Genomic DNA, 24,897 nt, shown 5'->3' with positions numbered 1-24,897 from the left:
AGAACGAGGGTCTCGAATCCGGCAACATTGATGCGTTCAGGTAGAATGTGTGGGTTTATTTACCAGTTGCCTTCACCCAAAAAGATCACGTTCTAGTGACGCCTGCGGCAAAAAGGACGTTCCACGTCCGCCGCCAAGGTCTGTGAGTGGTGGCGCTGGCTAACACTCCCAGGGTTCTACTAGGACACATAAATACCCAAGAAAGTGGATGGGGAAACAGCGCCGCGGTAGCTCAATTGGTAGAGCATCGCACGCGAAATGCGAAGGTTGTGGGTTCGGTTCCCACCTGCGGCAAGTTGTTTCTTCATCCACTTTAATTTCCATTAATTTATCGTTTCTTTATTTCATTTATTAAGTAAGGTAATTTCCCCTGTGTTGCCATTAGTGTCAGTGTTTGTTGGCTTCTTATGATTTGACTAATATAAATCAGGCCCCTCGGTTAACCCCCTTTCTTCTCGTTTATTACATAACGAGGGTCTCGACTCCGGCAACATTGATGCCTTATGGTAGCATGTGTGGGTTTATTGACCAGTTGCCTTCACCCACAGAGATCACGTTCTCGTGACGCCTGCGGCAAAAAGGACGATCCGCGTCCGCCGCCAAGGTCTGTGAGTGGTGGCGCTGGCTAACACTCCCAGGGTTCTACTAGGAAGCATAAAATAGCCAAGAAAGTGGATAGGGAAGCGGCGCCGCGCTAACTCATATGGTAGAGTATCGCACGCGAAATTCGAAGGTTGTGGGTTCGGTTCCCACCTGCGGCAAGTTGCTTTTTCATCCTCTTTAATTTCCATTAGTGTATCGTTTCTTAATTTCATTTATTAAGTACAAGTAATGTCCCTTATGTTGTCCTTGGTGACGGTGTTTGTTAGCTTCTTATGACAGGACTAATAAAATGCGGGCCCCTCGGTCAACCGCCTTCTCGTTTATATATATATATGTATATATATATATATATATATATATATATATATATATATATATATATATATATATATATATATATATATATATATATATATATATATATGAATAGAGTCGTCCGCTAGGTTTTATGGAAGTTTTAAAATCAGCCGTCGCACATAACGTACGTATAGTCCTTGAGCTCGTATATTAGGAGAGTGATGTTAATCGCACCGGAAATTGAAACACACGATCACATAATTAACAAAGATTAAGCAGTTACTTTCCTAGTTACCTACTTTACGTGCATATTGCTATTTAATAATTCTAGCCAGCTTGCAAGGCGCATCCGCTTGGAATGAACTTCGAGAATGACCCCAGTTTGGAGACATCCTCAATTAATCTCGCCGTGAGGATGTATTGTCCATCCACCTACTTTTATTTTTCACAAAACGCGCTATTGCATATTGGAGCACAAAATTAGCTGAAACGGCCATGTATATCGTCCCACACACTGGGAAATAATATGTCGAAACTGACGTCATCTGGGAAATGAATTTCAAGTGGATACCGCTTGCGAGCTCAGCTGCACAATTCTTTAACCCAAGTTAAATAAATTAAATTATGGAGTTTTACGTGGCATAACCACTTTACGATTATGAGGCACGCCGCAGTGGAAGACTCTGGAAATGTCGATCACCTGGGGTTCTTTAACGAGCACCTAAATCTAAGTGCACGGTGTTTTTCGCATTTCGCCCCCATCGAAATGCGGCCACCGTGGCCGGGATTCGATCCCGGGACCTCGGGCTCAGAAGCCCAACACCATAGCCACTGAGCAACCACGATGGGTCGCCTAATTTATAATTAAATTGCCATATGTGCTGCAAATTATTTATTTAAGGTTGATTATCATTTGTTCACTATTTGTTTCGTTTTCTCGCGCTAGCAGTGTCCTCCTCTTCGAGTTCATTAGCTCAAAGACAAGAATTATATGCTATTTGGCACAGCTGATTTTTCTTTCAATTCCCTGAAAATTAGGAATGAGGACCCGACATATATATATATATATATATATATATATATATATATATTAGCACGAACGAGCAAGTCATTCCCCTATATTTTCAGCCATATTATGGCTGTGTATGCGATTTCAACATATCGATTCCCAGTGGTGGACAGCTATGCGGCACGGCGCTGCTGTCACCTGTTGAAGATGGTGGTTGTGCGTTACACGTCCACGGCATACGACCAACGAAGTGTGAATCGTAGTCTATGGAACAATGGACGAACGCCCATCGAACTTTACAGGGAATTGCAGCCCACGTATGGGCAAAGGTGTCTCATTGTGGATAGTGTGAAGTGGTGGTGTCGTGAGTACGCAAAAGGGCCGTGAAGACCTGCATGACTATGAGCTTTCGGGGAGACCGCGTGCGTCGCTGACTGACGACATTTCCCGCGTGGAGGCAATGTTGAAAGCGGATCGGCGTGTACACCTCAAGGACATTTCCAGGCGACCTGCTCAGTAATCCACGGAGCGACAATAAAGTTTTTTTTCTCTCTCTCTCTCTGTCTTTCTCCCGTGAACTTGGAATTTCGTTGGCAGTGTTTACGACATCATTCACGGGTCCCCAGCGCACCGGGACGATTCATGTCGGTGGATACCTAAGCACTTGGATGGCATGAAGAAAGGCAATCCAATGATCGCTTCAATGAATCATCTGCAACGGTATGCCGAGGGGGGCGAAAGTTTCCTGGGCCGCATTGATACTGGCGATGAAACGGGGACACTGCATTGCACGGGCGAATCGAAGCAGCGGAGCATGGTGTGGAAACATCCGGGTTCCCCTATGGCAAAAAAATTCCTTTCAGTGCCATCCATTTGGAAAGTGATGTTAACGGTCTTCTGGCATCACGGAGGACTGCTCCTGCTTGGTTTCTTGCCACAAACTGCAACCACCAATGCCCACAGTTATTTCTACACGCTGTCACGTCTGCAGGCTGCCATCAGCCGAAAACACCGAAGGATTCTCGATCTCCACAACGTGGTTATGCACAACGCGGTTATATACATGACAATGCGAGGCCACATGTGGCAATCCGAACCGCCGACAGTCTCCGGTCATTTTACTGGGAGGGTCCGGTCTCCGCCCCTAGTGAGTTCCACGCTTTCGGTCCACTGATGAAATTCATGGCAGGACAGCGATTCACGTGCAACGATGAAACCAAGACAGCAGTCCGACGGTGGTTCCATAGTCGGCCAGACGAATTCTGCCACAGCGGTACCTGAAGATTAGTGGCGCGTTCGGACAATTGCCTGAAGTGGTGTGGGTCGTGTCGAAAATTAGTGTAAGGTACGTAGAATAGCATCTGTATTTGTAATTGCCTCTATGTGCGTTATTATGGGTAACAAAAAATAAGAGCAAGACCTTTCTTATTCGCCGTCGCGTATATATATATATATATATATATATATATATATATATATATATATATATATATATATATATATAGGGAGAGAGAGAGAGAGAGAGAGAGAGAGAGAGAGAGAGAGAGAGAGAGAGAAAGAGAACGCTGGAATCTTGAGCAACCACTTGATATGAAAGCTGAGTGATGAAATGGTAATTTTACGAAACCCATCCAGGAACAGTGAAAACACGGGGAACAGTGACGTTCTTAGTGCAATTACTAAACAAACCTGTAAATATCCCTGGCGAACCAGTCACTAACCGAATGCGGCAGAAATCCCGGCACATGTGTAAGAAAGCAAATTAAGAAGATCATAATTGAATTGAATTCGGGAGTCTTAGGGGCCAAAGCCACAATTTGTTTCTGAGGCATGCCGTAGGCAGGGACTCCGGATTAATTTCACAGCCAGGGGATCTTTAACGTGCCCTCAATGCATGAAACATGGGAGTATTTCTTTCCTTTTTTTACATTTCGCTTTCATCGAAATGCGAACGCCGCAGCAGGATTTAACTCCGTGACCTCGTTCTTAGCATCGCAACACCATAGCCACTAAGCAAACGCGGCGAGTAAGATTGTCAGTCACGCTACATATTAGATCTTGGAGAGGAGGACCCGCACCCACAGAAACGTTGAGCTGAAGAAGCAGACATGACAGCGGTTCACTCACAATTGAAACTCTTTATTAGATACAATGGATTATGAAGTTAAAGCACATTTTCTCGCAAATGAGCAACCCGACGATCATCGCATTATTTAGACCATTGCAGAAGATGCTGTGGCTTCCTTGCTTTCAAATATACCTAGACCAGTTTCAGATACTGAGATCACTTAACTCGTGAGGCTCGACGATGGTAACCGCGACACCAACGCAGTCATCTGTCGAATAAATGTCGTTTTTTGTGGGTCTTCTCTTCCTACAAGTTGGTGACCCTGACGTGATACGACATCGCAACTATATACGTCTACCAAGTTTCTTCTCGACGCCATGGAAACGGCCGTCGAACAACGACGTCTCGACGAAAACGGAACGCCTTCCGTCACCGCACTGCAGCTTCCAGATTTCAGGCCCTCGAACTATGAACTCTGGTTCATCGACATCGAGGCGCAGTTTCGCCGTCACCGCATCATATCTCAGGCAGCGAATAACGACAACGTCGTGAATGCGTTTATTCCGAACACAGCAGTTTTGGTCCGCGACATTTGCTAGCTCCTCCACCCGATGATGAGTAAGATATCCTTAAGCGGGAGTTACTACGAGGCACCACCAACTCTGAGTCGCGACGGATTCAACAGCTCCTCTCGTCGGAGGAACTTGGTGAAAGAAAACCGACTGAGCGGCTTCGCCGCATGATACAACTTCTGGGAACCGGTCCGTCATCAGCACACTCGAAAATCTTTCTGGAGTTCTTGCAGCGTCTACTGAACAAAGTACGCATAATTTTATGTGCCTCACCTACTACGACGTCTGTCGAGGCCTTAGCGACGATGGCAGACCAGATTATGAATTCTTTCCATCCGGTGATATCCACTGTTTACGTTGTAATGCACCCGTTGCGACACAACCCCAGTTACAGCAGCACTTTGACAAATGTGACAGTTCAAAGACGCACCTTGCTACGCAAGTAGAGGAGCTAACCAACCAGTTGGCGGCCCTACGCTTTCGGGTGAATAATCATCAGCAGAGGCATTGCTCGCATGACCAAAACGTGTCACGCCCTCCGTCTACGTTTATTTGTTGGTATCACGATAGATATAGCACTCGCGCACGGCAGCGCCGTCCGCCTTGCAACTTCCTGCGACACGGTCGGGCCAGTCACTGATGATATGATGATACAACAGTAGAAAGCGCCGCAATCACCGCGGCTTTGCGGAAACTACGTGCCTTTTCTGCGCGAGATGTCGTGGTGCTGACGGATTCCAAGTCAGCATTACAAAGATTACATCGGGGCCTACCTCTAGAGAAATTTACAAGGCAGTCTCTGGCACTGATTGACGACCTCACGAGCAAAGGATTTAACATAAGGTTTCAGTGGATTCCATCACACGTAGGAATTGATGGAAACGAGGAAGCTGACGCCCTTGCACGCCTAGCGCTGACATGTGTCCCAAAAGTGAAAGCTCCAAAAGCTTTTCAAAACCCTAAGGATGCAATCCGCCTTCACTTTCGACAGATGCACAAGAATAAACACGAATCCTGTGTGACTCATGGATTTACACGCGAACAAGCGACGCTTTTATACCGCATCAGGACCGACTCCGCATACACCCCAGCTTGGTTATTCAAGACTGGGCTTCGCGCTTCCCCACTCTGTGTTTTCTGTGGTGACATTGGTGACATCGAACATTTCATTTGGCTATGCCCACAGTTTGACACAGAAGGACAAGCGTTGGTCGACAACCTGCAAAAAAGCGGTCTCACGCACAGGACCTTTGAAGACGTTGTTTTCCCCGGAGGGCCCGCGGCATTCAGGAAGAGAGCGCAACGCCTGTTGATAGCCTTCCTGCGAGACACGGGGCTCATCGACACCTGGTGACACATCCCTGATCTCAACTTGAAGGAGGATCAGGCGGAACAATTGCCGGCTATGTATGCTAGGCTAACCCCGCCTGCTTCAACATCACCACCACCACCACCACCACCACCACCAGTCACTGATGACGACTAGTGCCACTGACCGGGGGCGTAGCCTGGGGGGGGGGCCTTACGGGGCTTCAGCCCCCCCCCCCCGACATTTTTTCGCGCTGTCCATGCACCGCCGACGAAAGCAACCCCCGGCGCCGGAAATCAATCTGGATTTTGTCTAGAAAGTCTTTTTCACGCTCGCCAAGACATTTCACCGCGAACATTGCGAACTCGGGCTGGATTTCGCGGCAACACCCATTCACCTGGAGTTACATAACGCGAGGATTCCCAACCGAGCACAAAGTTTCAAGGGCGTTTTGATGGCGAGCGGGCTCGTCGCGGCATATCGCGGAGGCCTCGGAATCTATGGAGCGCATGGATGTCAATTCTGAAACTTCATAGGTATAAATTTCTCATAAACTTTTGATGTGAAAAGGTGCATTGACATTTCCAAAGTTGGGCTTTAGATTTTCAATGGCGGAACTTTGTGGGTTTAATGTTGTTATAAACATTTGACACCAAAGGTTCATTTACTTTGCTAAAATCTTACATCGAAACATGCAACGAGACAAGCCAAATCAACACACTATCAGGCAAGTTGACAAAGCACGCAGCAAGGTCCGATGAGACGAAGCGTTGTGATGGTTCATTTGTGCCGTCATGTCCCATAAAAATATCATCATTTTTTTCCACCTATGCCAAAGCATCCATGTCAAGAGATTGAAGCCAGCCAGGGTAACTACGGTCTTATCGATTTCTTTTCTACTTTGACTTTTATTCGCGAGGACACATTAAGCCTCTTTAATTTTTTTCATCCTCGCTACCCTACACCCACGGGATGCCATAGCCAGCCAGAGCGCATGCGTTTTTTTCGTGTTGCCCCGACCACCACGCGGAGCACTGTGGTGCGCGTGCAGTTTTTTCTGGCTGATTGAATTTTCGCCTCGCATAGTTTTGGACACCTTCTGGCTAGCAGACTAGAAAAATAAACAATGGTCGCTCGCCGCGATCACTGCGGTGAAACGAAGGATTGCACCACGTTCGCTTGAGCGCAACCTCTCCGGAAAGTCTTGTTTCGCCAGTGTAGGATACCGAGAAATATGCGTATGGACTCTCGGTGGACCAAGCGTCTCACGTTTTCTTCGATATTTCCAAGGTAACCACATTAGGTGCACAAAGTAGGCATTCGATCGTGGCCAACATACTATGCGTTTGTTCATTTCGGTGGCCCCGCCCCAGAAAAAGAAGAAAAAAATCACATTGGTGCAGCGCAGAGAATTGTCGCATGGTGAAAGTTCGATTTTGTTACTTCTTATTTTGCGGAAAGTAATGGGCCACGGGACGCTTCAGTTGCCGGATACTCTCATTATATTATTGCGATAGCAATTATATGGACGCTCCAGGCGCATTCCTGCCGTCGCCGTCCCCCTCATGTTTCGGATAAAGTCCAAGGGTGATAACATCGTGACATCGCGCCGCATGGTGCACGTGCGAGAGAAAGCGTAGGGGGGGAGGGGTGTTGGAATGGGTGAGCCGACAATGGTGGCTGAGTCTTGTGTGCGCAAATGAGAAAAGCGGGGAGCAAGCGCGCCGCCTTCCGTCATGCGCTATATATCGGGGGAAGTGGAAGGAGGGTGGGCGGGCCTTAGGATTCTGTGATCTTTGAATCTGTGATTGCGCAACATGCTTATTTGCCTTGTTTGACACGTTATAACAGTGGATTTTTGGTTATATAGGTAGAATTATTGCAGACTTATACCTATATTTACATATCTTGTTGTGAGGTTTTGTGTATACGTGCAGCGAGCTTTGTTTCCAGTGATACTTTTTTGCCCTTTATCAAGCTGTATCTTCGCATATGTATATTCCACTGTATCTTCGCATTTCTAATGTGCGATGGCACGTCCAATGAAAGTGAGCCAACCCACCCCGCGCAATTATGGTTCGGTTCATTATCTGCGAGGCATGTGCGTAGAAGAGAGGGATGTCTCATTTACAAAAGTTACACGCAGGTGTGAGGATAACGGTTCTGTAATGCTCTCATACATTCGGTTGAACATGGTTGCGTGACATATTTAAAACTCCAAAAGTAGAACAGCGTGATGCCGTGAAGGTTTTGACTGCTAAAGGTATTTCGTAAAAAGAAATTAGTCGCCGTATGGCTGCCGTGTACGTTGAACATCGCATTTCATTGGCCACTGTGAAACGTTGGAGCAAATGGCTCAAAGGAGGACGTGAAAGTTGCAAAGACGATCCAAGACGGGACTAAAGCCATCGTGAAATCACCCTTAACAAAATTGCAAAAGTTGATGAGGTGATGAGACAAGAACGGAGGATAAGCATCGATGAACTAGCAGAGCGTGCGAACATCAGCCACGCTTCTGTTCACACCATAATTCATGAACATCTCGATTATCGGCTCTTGTGTGCGCAATGGATGCCGAAGATTTTGAACCACCGCCAGATGAAGGTTCTGCACTGCCTTGACTCACCTGATCCGGTATCACAATGAGGGTGACCACTTCTTGTCTGCAATCGTGATCCGGGATGAACCATGGTGCCACTACTACGAGCCTGAAATACGACGGCAAAGCTTACAGTGGAAATATTCGAATTCACCAGCCCCAAAGAAAGCAAAACCGTCATTTCCGCCGGCAAAGTGTCGTTGACTTTCTTTTTTTCGATCGTCAGGAGCCATTACTGATAGAATTTGCTAAAGCCGGAGAGACTATTATTCGTTTCCGATATTGTGAAAAGCTGGATCGTCTGCATGTCGCAATCAAGAGCAAACGACGTGCAAAAGTGGCGAAAAGGGTCATCTTGGTCCACGACCTGGCTATAGTGTTGGGCTGTTGTGCACGAGTTCGTGGAATCGAATCCCGGCCACGGCGGTCGCATTTCGATGGGGGTGAAAGGCGAAAACATCCGTGTACTTAGATTCAGGTGCACGTTAAAGAACCCCAGGTGGTCGAAATTTCCGAAGTCCTCCACTACAGCGTGCCTCATAATCAGAAAGTGGTTTTGGCACGTAACACCCCACAATTAATTTTTAATTCTTTCACGACAATGCCCGTCCCCACGTTGCTGATGTGGTTAATACAAAACTGGCAAAGTTCAAGAGGGAAATGCTGCAACATTCCCCTTACTGCTGAGAGCTGTCACCTTGCGACTTCCACATTTTGAGACGAATGAAAAATAGCTCAGAGGAAACAGATTCGTGTCGGACGATGACGTGAAAGAGTCAGTTGCAGATGTTTGAAGCAGCAACCCAAGGAGTTTTATGAGACGGGAATCACCCGACCCATTAGTGAATGAGACAAATGTCCAAATGCTCATGGACACTACCTTCAAATAAGGTACCCCGTTTGTCATAAATTCGCATTGGCTCACTTTGATTTGACTTGCCCTCGTATATGTTGCAGAACGTCTTTATATAAGTGCTCTTTAGCTGTTGGGACCATTTCGGTGCAATTACTCACGATACACGACCGGTGATAGGTGCTCCTGCGTAATACATTGGAATAAATGACAGCGTCATAGAGATATTTCCCTGGCCGTTGCATATGTATAAAAATGTAAACAAGGTTCTTGAATGACAAAGTTTCATTAACATATTCGTCCTGAACCTGTTCATTTCATGGCCTTTACATTTTTTATATCAGCGACATGAACTGCTTTGCTGGTTTCGAACTGATATAGTTCTAAAGATCGTGTGATATTTTCTTTACTTAATAAATAGACAAAAAACATGGAAGAATTGATATCAGTTATTTTGGGGACAATGTTTGGCACATACGAGTATATCTTTTTATGAAAAAATACATATATTACACGTACTGACAGTGCGTAGCGTTCAAGAATTCGTTTGCAGCATTTTTGGCAATGGCAATGCAGTTATTATTCTTGTATTTGATGCCACGACAAATTGTTTAAGAGGAAGCTTTAGCTAGGGCCAAACTCCGACGCGGCCTATTGAAATACATGTAAAACGCCGGAACGCTTTTCTGAGATAACCGTTGGATCGCTTTTCATGAAATTTGTATCCTTTTAATGAAATTCTAGTATCCGATGGAAGCGGAATTCCGATTTAGGGCCTGAATGTTGTTTAAAATATTTTGAAAAAAATCGAAAGTGCGAAAAAATAGAAGCACGACGTTTACAAACTAATAGCTATGCTTCAAGAACAGATGTCGTGGTTCTTCAAACGGCATCTATTATAAGAATAAAAGCGGACAAATTTGGTATGTCGATTTGTATCTTACGTGAATTGGTTACGTGGTGTACAAGGGTTCTGCAAAAGCCGTACTTTGATAATACTAAATTTTTTGAGATTCATTCGTAATACATCAATTTTGTCCGCTGTAGATGTAGATGCAATTCACAGAAATGTGATATTATTTTTCATTGTTGAGTTACATAGTTTTAAACATAAAGGTTTCGTTTTCCGAAAAGTTTCGAGTTTTGCCAGTATTTAATAAAGTATTGACAACTTAAATGAAGAATTTGAAACCATAAATCAGTAGAATTTACGTTTTTCTTTTAAATATGCAACAAATCTCGTCAAATTTGGTGCAGTGGTTGCCGAGAAAAACGAATTCACCTTCTACATGTATTTGGATAGGAGCACCCGAGCTAAAGAGGCCAAGCTGCAATGTGAGCCCTCCCCCCCCCCCCCCCCCTCCGAACGAAATTTCTGGCTACGCCACTGCCACTGACATCAAGCCCTCTTCAACGTCACCGACCGCGTCACGAAAATTCGCTATTTTGTAGCCACTGGTGCGGAAATTTGTGCCATTCCCGCTACTTTTCAAGACAGCAGAAGACATCGCCATGACACGTCTTTTCTCACTGCCGTCGACGGTTCCAACATTAAAACGCACGGTCTGAAATCTGTCACTCCTGACCTTGCCCTGCGACGCCCTTTTCGATGGCTATTCACCGTCGCTGACGTCCGCGGGCCGATCATCGGCGCTGATTTTTTGTGGAAGTTTAACCTCCTCGTCGATCTTCGCAACAGCCGCCTCCTTGTCTCCTCAACAAACCTGTCCGTACAAGGTCACACGTCTGCACCGCACTTGCGCCTCGTACAAGCACACGCCCAGGTACCGAAACCGTGGTCCACCATCCTGCTGGCATTTCCAGAACTATTCGAACAACCCTCGCCAGATCGTCCAACAGTGCACAACGTCACGCACCGCATTGTGACTAATGTACCACCAGTATACGCCCGACCTCACCGCTTAGCACCAGACCGTCTGAAAATTGCAAAGCGAGAATTCGAACACATACTCAAGTTGGGCTTCGTTCGTCCTTCCGCAACCCTTAGTCATCTGCTTTACACCTGGTGACCGAGGGGACGGTTGATTGGCGACCGTGTGGCGATTACTGCGCCTTAAATAATTTGACGATTTCCCATTAAGCACCATATACCTCACCTGCACGATTTCACCGCATCGCTTCATGGGTGCTGCATATTTAGCAAGGTCAATCAAGTAAACGCCTACCATCAGATTCCTGTCCATCCTTCTGACATTCCTAAACCCCCATTCACTACCCTTTTGGCATGTTTGAATATGTGCGCGTGCCGTTCGGCGTCCGTAATGCCGCTCAAACATTTCAGCGGTTCGTTCATCAAGTACTCCGTGGCCTGACTTGTTGCTTCGTATATTCAGACGACATTCTTGTATGCAGTCTGCTGTGGAAAACGAATATGACTACGTAAGGTGTTTGAACGCCTCGGTCAATATGGTCTGTTTGCAAACATCTCGAAGAGAGAGTTTGGCGTTGCTTCTCTCAATTTCTTGAGCCAATCAGTAGACGACCATGGCAGCCAACCAATTCCATCCCGCGTACAAGCCATTAACGATTTCCCACGTCCGCCTTCCACCAAGTAATTACAGGCATTTATGGGCTATTGCCGTTTCACTCCTCGTTGTGATTCAATTTTACCGCCTCTGCAATTTCTACTGTCTGGCACACCACAAGCTAGCACGCCTAAATCATGGACTAATGCTGCTGGATCTGCTTTTATCTCTGCCAAGAACGCCCTTGCTACCACTACTCTATGGCACATCCGCAACCAGACGCTCCAATGACCGTTACGGTAGACGCCTCTGACATAGCTGTTGGCTCCGTGTTTCACCAACTGGTTGGCCAAGACACGGCAACCTATATATTTCTATTCAAGGAAGCTGACACTGCAAGAAACGCGCTACACCACTTTCGGTCACGAATTGCTAGGCCTCTACCTCGCAGTCCGCCACTTCCGTCACAATCTCGAAGGGCGTCAGTTCTTTATTTTCACCGACCACAAACAGCTCATTTATATGATCACCTCCAACAGTTCCTCGCACACTCCCCGCAAAATTCGTTAGCTTGCATATATCTCCGAATCCCCTACTAATATTGGGCATATCAGTAGTGCCGATAATCCGGTCGCTGACGATCTGTCACGGATTCATGTAAATGCAAGTGAAGTAAATCATTCCGGCATTGACATCGTCCGCGTCGCTACCACTCAACGCACAGACCGTGAACTTCAAACACTCCGGAGTGCCAACGATTCTCAGCGCTTCGAAGATATCTGATTGCCTGGCTGCAACGTCACATGCGTAGACATGCGATGTGTCTACGGGCCATCCTCAACCATACGTTCTACAACAATTTCGGCAGGAAGTTTTTGACGCAGTACACTCCTTATCGTGGCCTAGAGTACGTTCCACACAACGTCTCGTCACTTCCCGCTATCTGTGGCCTCGTATGAACGCAGACGTCCGTCTCTGTGATCGGGCATGCATACAGTGCCGGAGCACCAAGGTCAGTCGACAGACTATGAGCACGCATGGTCATATTCCATCACCAGATGTCTGTTTCAGCCACGTTCACATCCATATCGTTGGTCCGCTCCCCCGTCTTTGAACAAACTATACATACTGCAGGAGTTGAGGAGGACGTCGGGATGAAAACTTAGGAGGTTTTATTTACATTATTTACGGTGAGAGTCAACTAAAAGTCTTAGAGTCATTACGGGCCGGCAGCAACTCGGACGCTGCGGCCCGTCGCAAAAAGTTCGAAAGAGATGAATCAAGGAATGCTCTGGAATGCTCTCTTGCTGCTCCCGGTCTGCGCCTTTTAAGCCCTTCGGTGTCTCGAAAACACGTCACGTTCGGCCAATGGGAGAGCCCACTCAGGTGACGCCATTTTCGGCCGATCGGTGAGCCCGCTCGGGTGTCGTCATTTTCGGCCAATGGTAGGCGCCCGTGCGATGGAGTCACACCCGGCAAAGAGAGTCGCTGCTTGGTCCCCTTGCGGTCTTGCCTTGCTGACTTGCAATGTTCCGTTACAATGGATGGATGGGGGCGACGCCGCCAGGTTTTCACGGCGCATTACAGCCGTCTTGCTTCGGGACCCACTTTAGCCGCAACAGTGCCAGGCTCTCGCTTCACTTTCGGGAAGAGTCAAGCAGTGAATAGCTCCACCGGCGGCACACGAAGTGGGGGCCGCCAACTTGTTTGCACGTGCCGCGCCTTAGGAATGTGGCATCCGTGCTTCTGCGCTCCTTAATTAGCTGTGGTGCGGTTCGATGTGGTTTGAGGAACTCTAAGTAGGCTCAGGAAACGGTCGCGTATCTAACAATACTCACTTGCATCGGCAGCTTCACACGCTTGCCTGAAGCAATGCCACTCTCACATTACTACAGAGTCCGTAGCCCAGGCCATTTTAAATACCTGGATTTCTCCTTACGGCGTACCACACACCATGACGACGGACAGAGGGAGACAATTTGACTCGTCCCTATTTCAAGCACTCTCCTGTATTCTGGGTGTAACCCACGTACGAACGACAGCTTATCCCCCAAGTTCCAATGGCATGTTGGAACGGTTCTATCGTCAATTAAAAGAAGCCGTTTGTGCCCATGACCACATGATTCCATAGACAGAGCGCCTGCTTTTGGTTCTACTAGGTCGTCGCACAGCTCTGAAGGCAGACCCAGAGTGTTCCTCAGGAGAATTCGTTTTCGGCCTGACACTTCGCGTACCCGGTGGGTTCTTCGCTTCGGAACCGGCATCTACTGACCTACAATCCTACGCCGACCACCTTCGCATTACAGTGGTCATTTTTGTACCTTCGCCATTTCGTAACGACTCCAGAAATATTTACATGAGCCCATCTTTACTTCATAGCAGTCACGTACTTATGTGTTACCATGCTACTCGCGCCCCTTTACAACCTCCTTACTGCGGTCCCTTCTATGTCCTCAAGCATGACGCCAAGTTTCTCACACTTTTTGTCAAAGGACGTGAATAGACAATTTCCATCAAGCGCTTGAAGCCAGCTCATCTAGATTCTGGCAGTGACATCTCCACTACTTAAACCGCTCAACGGCAGTGCCTTCATAGATAGGGGGGAGCCATGTAGTGGGCAGTACTCAAAGAACCCCGTGGTGGAAAGAAGAGACTGGACTGGTGCCATCAGGCATATAGGCTTGAAGATGGTAGCCGCGACATCAACGCAGTCATCCGTTTAGTAAATGGCAATTCTTTGTGGGCCTTGTGTTCCTACAACACCATATTAAACAAAAGGGGGGAGGGGGGCGAAGCACGAGCGCGCATCAGTCAAGCCACAATTATTTTATACGATGAGGAGTTCGTTTACCTCAATATATAGAAGTAGCATTTGCCTGTGTACTGCTTGTATCGCTAGTTACACTCTGTCACGGGAAGGCATGATGAACAGCTTCTTTGTTGTTTTTCCCTACGCGCTGCTGCCTGGGCGCCAGATAATGCGAAGCTACTTTTATTGATAGGGCACAATAAAGAAAAAGAATATTCACTTGTGAGCCAACCGCTGTCGTTGTCTGCTTTTTCCGTTCTCTGCCTTTTATTTTTGTCTCTGTGCGTGTGTGTGTGTGTGGTTGTATGTGTGTGTACGCTGGTGCAATTCAAGATCGCCCCATCACGAATAAGTGTAAGAGGCTGTGGAGAGCGGAGCATCACGGATGGCGGCGAACCACCGAATGGGAGGAACGGAATGTTCAGCGCGTTTTTATTCAGACTGAGTGCCGTCCGCTGCGCAAATCCAAGACACGCTTCGATTCACGCACCCGGTATATAACAAAAAAAAGATAATTACCCTAGTAACGCACCTGAAAAACAGGTACTATTGGCGTAGTGCGAGTGCCGCATTATTTCCGCTATGATACACGCGCTCCTCATTTATGTAAATTTCGTAGGAACGAAAAGTAAGCTCTACTCGACCGTGTGCAAAAAAAAAAGTTTGCGAATTTCGTCCATCGGCGTTTGCGTTCACTTGCACGCGCCTTTGCAGCTGGGAGCGCGAGGAGCGAGGGATTTTGTTTCCACAAGTTGGGAACGCATGTAACAATGAAGCCAGCGCTGAAGCCACCGTGGCTTCAGGTACCGAAGTTGAAAATACAGCGCTTGGCGTGCTCACGGCTGGTTGGTTAAATGTCAGAGGTGCACTACCCACAACCGCCACCAGCAGATTCCGCCACGTTGGCTATCTGCTCCAAGGGGCGGAAAACAAAATGGAACAGAGTTACCATTTTTTTTTTTGTTCGAAAGCCCGCATCGTGCTGACGCAGCGGGTAATGAGTTCGCCTTAACAACGGGTTTCGTTCAAGGCGCCAGCCGATATTTGCAATGCAGAAGCAGTGAGAATCGTGAAACACTCGATGTCAAATGAGTCGCTATAATCTTTTTGCCCCAGCGCTTCTCGTTGGGACCGGGTAGTTAACCGTATGTTTGTCCATCAGGCATATTCATCTGGGCTTGAAATATGTAATGAAGAGCTCGCTAAAGGAGAAAAAAAAATGCCCTTTGTGCACGACACACGTGTGTATCCTGGCAAAAAATTCAGCCAAACCTCAATCATGTTGCTCTTCTTTCGGGTGAACTGAACACCAAAAGAAAGCAAAATTCCTTAGAGGTATTAATTTTTGTGTGGACCCGCACCATGATCGTTTCTCCCACCAGTAGTAATTAAAGAAGCAGTGGAGATTTAGTAGCTTCTGCTTTTAGGGTTCCTCTACACTGTGCACCAGAAGGGTTTGCGCCGTTTAGGATGTATAAGTGGGCCTCGGTGCTTATTTAATCACTCATTTCTGGCATTTGTGACGCGCAACAACATTGTGACTTTATTTTTACTGGCAGTGTTGTTTAAAAGGCGTTTCTTAATCGCCACAGTTGAGCGTCGTTAGAATACGGCGATATATGGGCATCCGTCTATAGCATCGTTGTCATTCTAGACCACCTGCAAATGACCGTTTAGGCTTAGTGTTTCTCGATAGTTTCGGGATATTCTTGAATGAACGTACTGATTGGGGTCATCTTCCATAACTTTAGGCCTTGTGGATTTCAGTGCGTATACTGGGCACATGATAACGGTGAAAAGAAATGCTATCCGCGATTCTTGTCTGTTTCATTCAATCAAGTGCTCCGCGCTCATGTCTGCAGATACTCATACCAATTCCCCCAAAATCAGTCAGACCTGTACCGCAAGGTATTCATATGTTCTCACGAAGTCGTTCACGAGATGAGTTTGACTGACACGTCATCACCCTTATCCGTACAAAACCGACACAATCTGAATAGTTCTGCATATTCGCGTCCATATTTCACTACACCGCCATCATGCGGCCGCATCGTGGCTTTCGCGATCAGCCCCAAGACTTCAAAAGTTGAACTTGTCGCGATAACCCCCTCAACATATATTTGTGTCATAAAGAAATCGCGAGATAAATCTCAGACGCCACTAGAAAAGCTTAGACCCAGCCTTGGTTAAAAAAATAAAGCGATGACATGTTTGCGTTAACGCAAAAGTACTCTGCAACCGTAAATACAGCGGGTAACCATGCAGTTATAGAGTGAGTGGGTTTGGTCTCGTTCGTTTGCGATAAACATGTTAATTTTTCCAAGCAGGAGCACCGAAAAGGCTCGCGAAGCCTCAGAGCATCAACGACCAACGCTTGTAGCAATACCAACGCGCAAAAATATAGAATTCGGTGTCATTAGAAATAAATATGGCGAAAGACTTTCCTGTGCACTATCAGAAGATATCACTTCTCATAAATTCAATTAGCTAGCGTTGCAAAAGACGATGACAGGACATTATTGACCATTTTGTCTTTATGTGGTACCGTACTTAGGCCTAGTGTTCTTTTTTAATGCGTACTTGCTTTATGATGGCTTCGTGTGAAAAAAAGTATTGCCTTTGATTCACGCCTTTTGGAAATTCTTGTTGCTTGCATAGATATTCATTACAGGTCATAGTTTTAATGACCTTCAATGATTTTGTTCGCTTTTGATGCTGCATAATATACATGAACACGGGCGCCTGCACTAGCTTCAGATACTGGCCGAATTTTATTATTTTTTACGTACTAAGTATGTACACTATGAAGCAAATAAACCATATGAAATTTAAACGAAACGCGTAAGCATGCGAGAGGGGGGGGGGGGGGTTGGTACAGTCTGCATAATAAACGACAGTGGCGGCCTTGCAACAATGTCACTGCCACGGTCGTTTAGTTTTGGTGTTGGTTTGCACGTTCGCATTAAGAGCATGACTGAGTGTATGTTCCTAGACACACGACTAAAATATTAAAACAAGATAAGATTGGGATTTTGTTGCGCTCAGTTGTTACACTGAAAAAAATATATTACGAGTACGACAAAAACGGCTGATCCTTCCGTTCCATAGTTACTCATAATCCGGAGTCCCCGACTATGACGTGCCTCATAATCATACCGTAGTTGCGGCATTTAAAACGAAGAGAACTTGTCTTAAATTTAGTGATTTATTTTTTCAGCTCAGCGCCACGCGAATGCGCATCAAGAATGTGCACTCGCTAGTCCCGATCATCGCTTTAGTGAAGATTGTTGCAGATGTTTCACTTAGGTGTCGCACATGGCACGAACTGCAAACTATGCCATGACATGCTTAAGAGTGGCTGACTTTTCTCGTACCATCTATGGGCGCAGCAGCACCACACATGGCGTAGTCACAGGACTACGCATGGTGTGGTCGCAAGTGATGAGAACAGGTGTCGAACTTGTACAAACACTGAGCTTCGTATAAGTTCCACCGTAAATCTATTTGTCTCAGTGAGCATCCTCAAGCGTGAATTTCGTAGATTTACGCTTTGCCGCAGTCACATATTTTCTTCACTAAATGACAGCAAGCGGCAGTTAGGGACTGCCTAGTCCTGGTAGCTCCTAAAGAACCCCTCAATATTTTGCAAAGAATACAGCAATACGTCAGAAGAAACACAGCGGGAACAGGAGAGCCCCTAGAAGCTCCACGAGAACAATAAACGGCTCCACGCACTCTCAGGAAAGCACGTAGCACGCAGCCGCAACAGCCGACCCCCGCTGCAGGCAATATCATTTATTTAGTTACCTCCGCAAAACTACTTTCCAGAATTGCCTTTCCCCTTACAGTAACAGCACAAACGACTTGGCCTTCCCGCTGTCGGCTTCACTGCAGCATGCCGGTCGTCGCTCATCTCTAGCTCTTCGAGCTCCCGGCCATTTCCACCCTGGAACGCTTTCTTTAAACAAACGAAAAGCATAAAATGTGCGGCAGAATGCCTTGAAATGTTGCGAAATGCTATGCGCAAATGTGATCAGTCATCTGCCGCAGGGCACTGATACCTGCCCGTGCGCTACACTTTTAAAGCGAAACTTTCCTTGTCGTTTCCTTACTCTTTTGCGTGCTGCTGCTGCTGTTGTCTTGCACGCTGCGTTGGGCTTAGTCAAGAGCGTCTATATACATGAGAGGGACGTTGCAGCGAGACGGAAGTGGACGCGAGAAACTCGCTTAGGCATTTACATCGCGTGGCATGCGCACATTGCCCTCTGGAGCTCTGTGGGTGTCGCCACATTAGCCTCTTGACAGCTGTAATACTTCCAAAGCATTGCAGAAACTTCAGGGCTTATCTTTCTACTAAAGTGCAAGTCCAGAGGGGACGCAATAATAATTGTACCGAGGAGGGGGAAGGAGGTGCTGAGAATGGGTTCAACTGACGCAGTCCCGAAATGAGTAAATAACAGCCTTGCCGCTTTCGCCGCTTCCATACAGCGGAGAGAGCTGGAGATGGAAAAGATGACGCGAGAAGGCACAGAAACCACGGTTGCACTAAAAGTGAAGGCACAGTAGGGCGCGTTTTTGCTGTTTCTCAAAAATAAATGCCGTGCAAATTGGTTAAGCGGACAACTGACACCGCGCGTAGAGACGCAAAGCCGCATTAACACAACATACGGTCTAGGCGACACTACGGAAGCAGTCCCACGTAAAATCAACACTTCTGTGCCCGCTCCGGTAGCTTTGGGACATGCGGCATTGTTCAAGGTTGCGGGTTCAACCTGACGCATGGCAGCCGCATTTCGACGAGAGCGAAATAAAAAATGCTAGCATACTTAGGATTAGGTGCACGTTAAAGAACGCCAGGATGTCAAAATTAATCCGGTGTACGTCGCTACGGCGCGTCTCTTATTCCGATCGTTGTTTTGGGGACCTGCAGCCGCATAGTTCATGTTTAACACTTCTGCCACGGCGTAATGTTCCCTGTGAGGCATTGACAACGCTCAACCTTCCCAATGATTATGAACAATGACGCACAACAATGGTTAAAGCCCGTATGTCTCCATGTGTGTTCTATGTACAACGCAGTCAAGCAGCCGTGGTGCATCCAAGGTAACGTTTTAGCATCAATTCACCACTCCCGTATTGGCCTAAACGATGAAATTATACATTCGGAATGAACATCACCGCTTACTATTCTAAAACTAAACAGTATACACCCCTTTGCTTAAATTCATTCCCATGGTGCTGGGGTTCGCATATCTTTAGTGGCACCAGCATAAAGTAGCACCATTGTTTGTTGCGCCGCACTTCCAGTTCACCTCCTGAGGTGACCAGGGAGGAAATTCAAAATGAATCAGAAAAAAAAAGAGAACAAAATTGTACAGCGCAACATTTATGGGTTTCATTATGGATATGATATCAGAGCATATGTTTAGTTAAAAGTTGAGGTACTGAAGTGTTTGGAATAATTAGAATTAAGTACAATTCACTGGGATGACTGGTGACAAAATTCAAAATAAGCCAGAAAAATACAGAAGAAATATTACAGTTCAAAATTCATCAGATTCTATATATATATGATATCAGAGGATTAGTTTAGCTGCAAGCTGAGTTACTGAAGTGTCTGTAATAATTGTAAATAATTAGAAATCACTGATTACCGCACACAAAAGCGCACAATCGTAAACTTTAGAGATCCGCCACGTTAGCACGAGTTTGGCGAAATCATTGGAAACCCGAAAGTAAAATTCGAGAGTAAAGACGTCACTAATGACGTCACACACAAGAAGGTGGCATGACATTAAAGCGGCTAATTAGTGGAAAAAAATATTTCTGGTCCCACTCACTGTGGGAATATAAGGGAAGCTTTCCGTGCCGGACGATTTGGCTGGCGATAATTCGCGGTGGTGTTAACGGATAAATCTTAATTTCTTCAACGTTTAGTCTAACACGAGAGGGGTGAGTTGATGTTAAAACATTACCTTGGGTGCACCACTGCTGTTTGCCTGCGTAGTACACACAACGCACAGGGAGATGTATTTGCATGAGGCGTTGATGTACGCGAAATGTCATAACCTCTGAGAGGGTTAAGCAATGTCATTGCCTCACATGGCACATCCCACCGTGGCAGAGGTATTGAATTTGATTATGGCTCTGTACGTGCCAAAATCACAATCGGATAATGAGGGACGCCGTAGTTGCGGACTCCGGATTAATTTAGACACGGTGATGTTCTGTCAGGTGTCCAAAATTCTAAATGCACGTGCATTTTCTACTTCGCCACCGTCAAAATACAACTGCCGTGGTTGAGAACAAATCCACGACCTCTAGCGATGCCATAGCCTCAAAGCTAACGCGGCGAGCGCAGAAGTGTTCATTTGACGGTCGACCGCTTCTGTAGTGTCACTTCGACCCTGCGGTTCGTTTTAATTAAATCGGCTCTGCTTCTGCACGCCCTGCGTAGTTTGTCTGCTTGACATACTTGCATGGTGTTTATTTTTTCAGAAAAAACAACAAGGTACTGCAGCGTACCTTGAACTTAAGCTTATCCAGTTTCCCGCAACCGCTGTCGTATAGCAGTAAGGATTCCTTGCCTTCTCACGTCACCTTCAGCCCCTCCCTTGTATAGGGACTGCCGCTTGGCCTCCCTCCTATCCGTCACGTCCTGCTCTGGTGGCAAATTAAATGAAAAAAATAGAGCAGGCCATGGTTTACAAAGGAACTGCGCATCCCGACGCAAAAGAAAAATAGGGTTTACAGCACATTAAGGGCACTCCTACAGCAGCGAATCTTGATAGACTGCAGAAAATAAGAAATGACGAGAAAAATGCGATAGCACTCGCATTTTTCATTATTACAACATTACATTACAACATTACAACATTACAACCAATGTGCACTTTATTATGTAACTTTCTTATGAAGCTGTTCGACTTTGATGGACGCCCCCCCTTGTGTAATGCCTTCGGGCCCTTAAGGTTGAATAAATGAAATGATAAATGAAATCAGTCTCCTGTGATTCTTTCCGAAGTAAAATTAAGCAAAATCATAAGGAGATATGGAAATACGGTAAAAGGAACCAAAAGGACACAGCGTCAATACCTGCCTTTGTTGTAGGAAATTCTAGCGTTTCTGAAGACAACGAAAAAGCCGAGTGCTTTAATTTTATTTTAAATCGGTATTTTCGCCAGTACAAACACGGATAGACCGAGGAGAGCGGCCTTTAGTAGAGGAAGGGCCTGGCATCGAAGACATTGTTTTTTAATTATGATGGAATAGAGGCCTTACTACACGGCCTAAGCACTCTGAAGGTTGCTGGGCCGGATTGTTTGCCGAATGCTTTATTAAAATATTGCTCGCATATATTATCCAGGCATTTAAAGGTCCTTTTCGAGAAATCGCTCCGACAATGCTCCCTGCCTGAGGATTGCAAAATAGCATCTGTAGTACCAATCAACAAATCAGGGCCCGAAGCGTCGTCTCAAGTTATCGACCTGTTTCGTTGACCAGTGTCGGCTGTAAAATACTTGATCACGTACAATACACAGCCTTAAAACATGTAAATGACAATTTCCAGTTAAACGCGCACCAACATGGGTTCCTTATGGGCTTCTCAACTGTCACTCAGTTAACAGAGTTTTCTCATGATGTTGCTAAGGCATTCCATAATCGCACAGCTGGTGATTGTACTTTCCTGGATTTTAAAAAAAGCCTTCGATTTGGTCCCTCACGATTTATTGTTACGAAAACTGTCACGTTATAACATTAATATTCAAATGATAAACTGGGTTTCCGAGTACTTAAGGACGAGACGGCAGTGAATGGTAAAGAGTCGAGCATCGTGGAGGTGATGTCGGGGGTCCCTCAGGGATCTGTATTGGGGCCTTTACTTTTTTTGCTTTATATAAATGATATCAGTGAAGGTGTGGCGTTGTGTGTGAGAATGTTTGCAGATGATATAATACTAAACAGTAAGATAACCTGTAAAAATTATTGCCTTCAAATTCAGAGTGATTTAAGCAATATACAAACATGGCGCGAAAATGGGAAATGAAACTCAACTTAGATAAAACAATGTGTATGACGCTCACAAGAAAAAAAAATAACGAAACATTTCTCTTACGCTATAAACGGTATTACTATTTCACCTATAACAGAGTACAAGTTCTTAGGCGTGTATTTCACACGATCGTTATGTTGGCATTGACAGGTGGACTACACTGTTGCTAACGCTAGCCGAGCTCTGGCGTTCCCGCGACGGAATACTCGCAACTTTCCTGAGGCTGTAAAAGAACTGTTGTATATGAGAAGAGGTTTATTGGCGGCTCCTCATGCAAAAGCACGGCGACCGGGAACGGCGAGACAGCCCGAAGCACTGTCCAAAAAAGGCGACAGTAATCAACAGCGCGAGCGGGGCCGAGCCGCGCGTTGGCGATGTGTCTGTGCCGCGAGGCGCGTCTTCTTCTTCACAATCTCCCCCCGGACAAAAAGAGCCATCCTGGCGCCTTAAGAATCAGGAGGCAGAGGGTCGTGGTGGGGCTTGAGACGCGAGACGTGGACAATGTCACGTCCACGCCGGCGCAAGTCTTCAGGTGGTGACAGTGGCTCGATCAGAAAATTCACCGGAGATGTTTGCTCCAAGACTCGGTAAGGCCCGTCGAATTTTGGGACGAGTTTCGAGGAAAGCCCCGGAGTCTGGAAAGGCACAGACAACCACACAAGAACGCCTGGAGCGTAGGTGGTGTTCGGAAGCGTGTCGCTGCGGTTTTCTTTCTGGCGCTGCTGTTGCTCGGCCGTAAAGGAGCCCGCTAGCTGGCGGCATTCTTCGGCATGTCGGGCGACGTCGGACACAGGTAGACACTCGGAGGCGTCAGAACGGTACGGAAGGAGCGTGTCGATGGTATGCGTAGGCTGGCGGCCATACAGGAGGAAGAAAGGTGAAAATCCCGTAGTGGCCTGGATCGCGGTGTTGTACGCGAACGTGATGAATGGAAGGATGCGGTCCCAGTTACCATGATCAGATGCCACGTACATCGACAGCATGTCACCAAGTGTGCGGTTAAATCGCTCTGTGAGTCCGTTAGTCTGGGGATGGTATGCCGTGCTTGTCCGATGAATAATACGGCATTCCGAGAGCAAACTTTCGACGACTTCGGAGAGGAAGGCGCGACCTCGATCGCTGAGGAGTTCTCGAGGTGCGCCGTGTCGAAGCACGAAGCGATGTAGAACGAAAAAGGCTACATCCCGTGCCGTAGCACTTGGTAAAGCGGCAGTTTCGGCGTAGCGTGTCAAGTGGTCAACAGCAACTACGATCCACCGATTGCCGTCTGGAGTCATAGGAAGCGGGCCGTATAGGTCGATGCCGACGCGAAGGGTGTGGTAGGGCACGGGAGCGGCTGCAAGGCACCAGACGGGCATAAAGGCGGCGATTTGCGGCGTTGACAGTCAAGACAGCACCGAACAAACTTTTGTACAAAATTGTACATGCCGCGCCAGTAGTAGCGGTGGCGAATTCGTTCGTACATCTTGAAGACTCCGGCGTGGCCGCACTGTGGATCGTTGTGGAAAGCGGCACATATTTGTGATCTTAAGCTGCGGGGAATCACCAGAAGCCACCGACGGCCTTCAGGAGAGTAATTGCGTCGGTGGAGCAGCTGGTCACGAATGGCAAAATGAACTGCTTGGCGTCGGAGGGTTCGGGATACAGGGATAGTCGATGATCCAGAAAGATAGTCGAAAAGAGAAGCGATCCACGGGTCACGACGTTGTGCGGTGGCAAAGGAGTCCATGTCGAGAGATGAGATGGAGTGTGCGGAAGTTGTTCCGCAGGCCGAGTCTGGAGGTAAAGGTGAACGAGACAGGGCGTCGGCGTCGGAGTGTGTTCGCCCACTGCGGTATACGACGCGAATATCGTACTCCTGGATGCGTAATGCCCAGCGGGCTAGGCGGCCAGTGGGATCTTTCAAGTTGGCAAGCCAACAAAGCGCGTGGTGATCTGTGACCAAGTCGAATGGGCGCCCGTACAGGTATGCTCGGAACTTGCCAAGTGCCCATACTAAGGCCAAGCACTCTTTTTCGGTCACGCTGTAATTGGCCTCAGGCTTCGTCAGCGTGCGACTCGCATAGGCGACTACGTATTCGGGGTAGCCTGGCTTTCGTTTGGCGAGGACGGCGCCGAGACCGACCCCGCTGGCATCTGTGTGTACCTCAGTTGCAGCCGACGGGTCGAAATGGCGAAGAATAGGTGGGGAGGTGAGAAGACGACGCAGCGTAGCGAAGGCGGAGTCACATGCAGGGGA

The 24,897-nt window shown here is 47.0% G+C and overlaps 1 non-coding gene across 1 annotated transcript; it reads left to right on the top strand.

Moving 5' to 3' along the window:
* The first annotated feature begins 221 nt into the window (after positions 1–221).
* Positions 222–294, top strand: TRNAS-CGA (transfer RNA serine (anticodon CGA)). Its single transcript has one exon. It is a non-coding gene; the product is annotated as a tRNA-Ser (tRNA).
* Positions 295–24,897: the final 24,603 nt, after the last annotated feature.

This window comes from Dermacentor variabilis, chromosome 2, assembly GCF_050947875.1.
Source record: "Dermacentor variabilis isolate Ectoservices chromosome 2, ASM5094787v1, whole genome shotgun sequence".
NCBI lineage: Eukaryota > Metazoa > Arthropoda > Arachnida > Ixodida > Ixodidae > Dermacentor > Dermacentor variabilis.
This window is presented reverse-complemented; position numbering and strand designations above follow the sequence as displayed.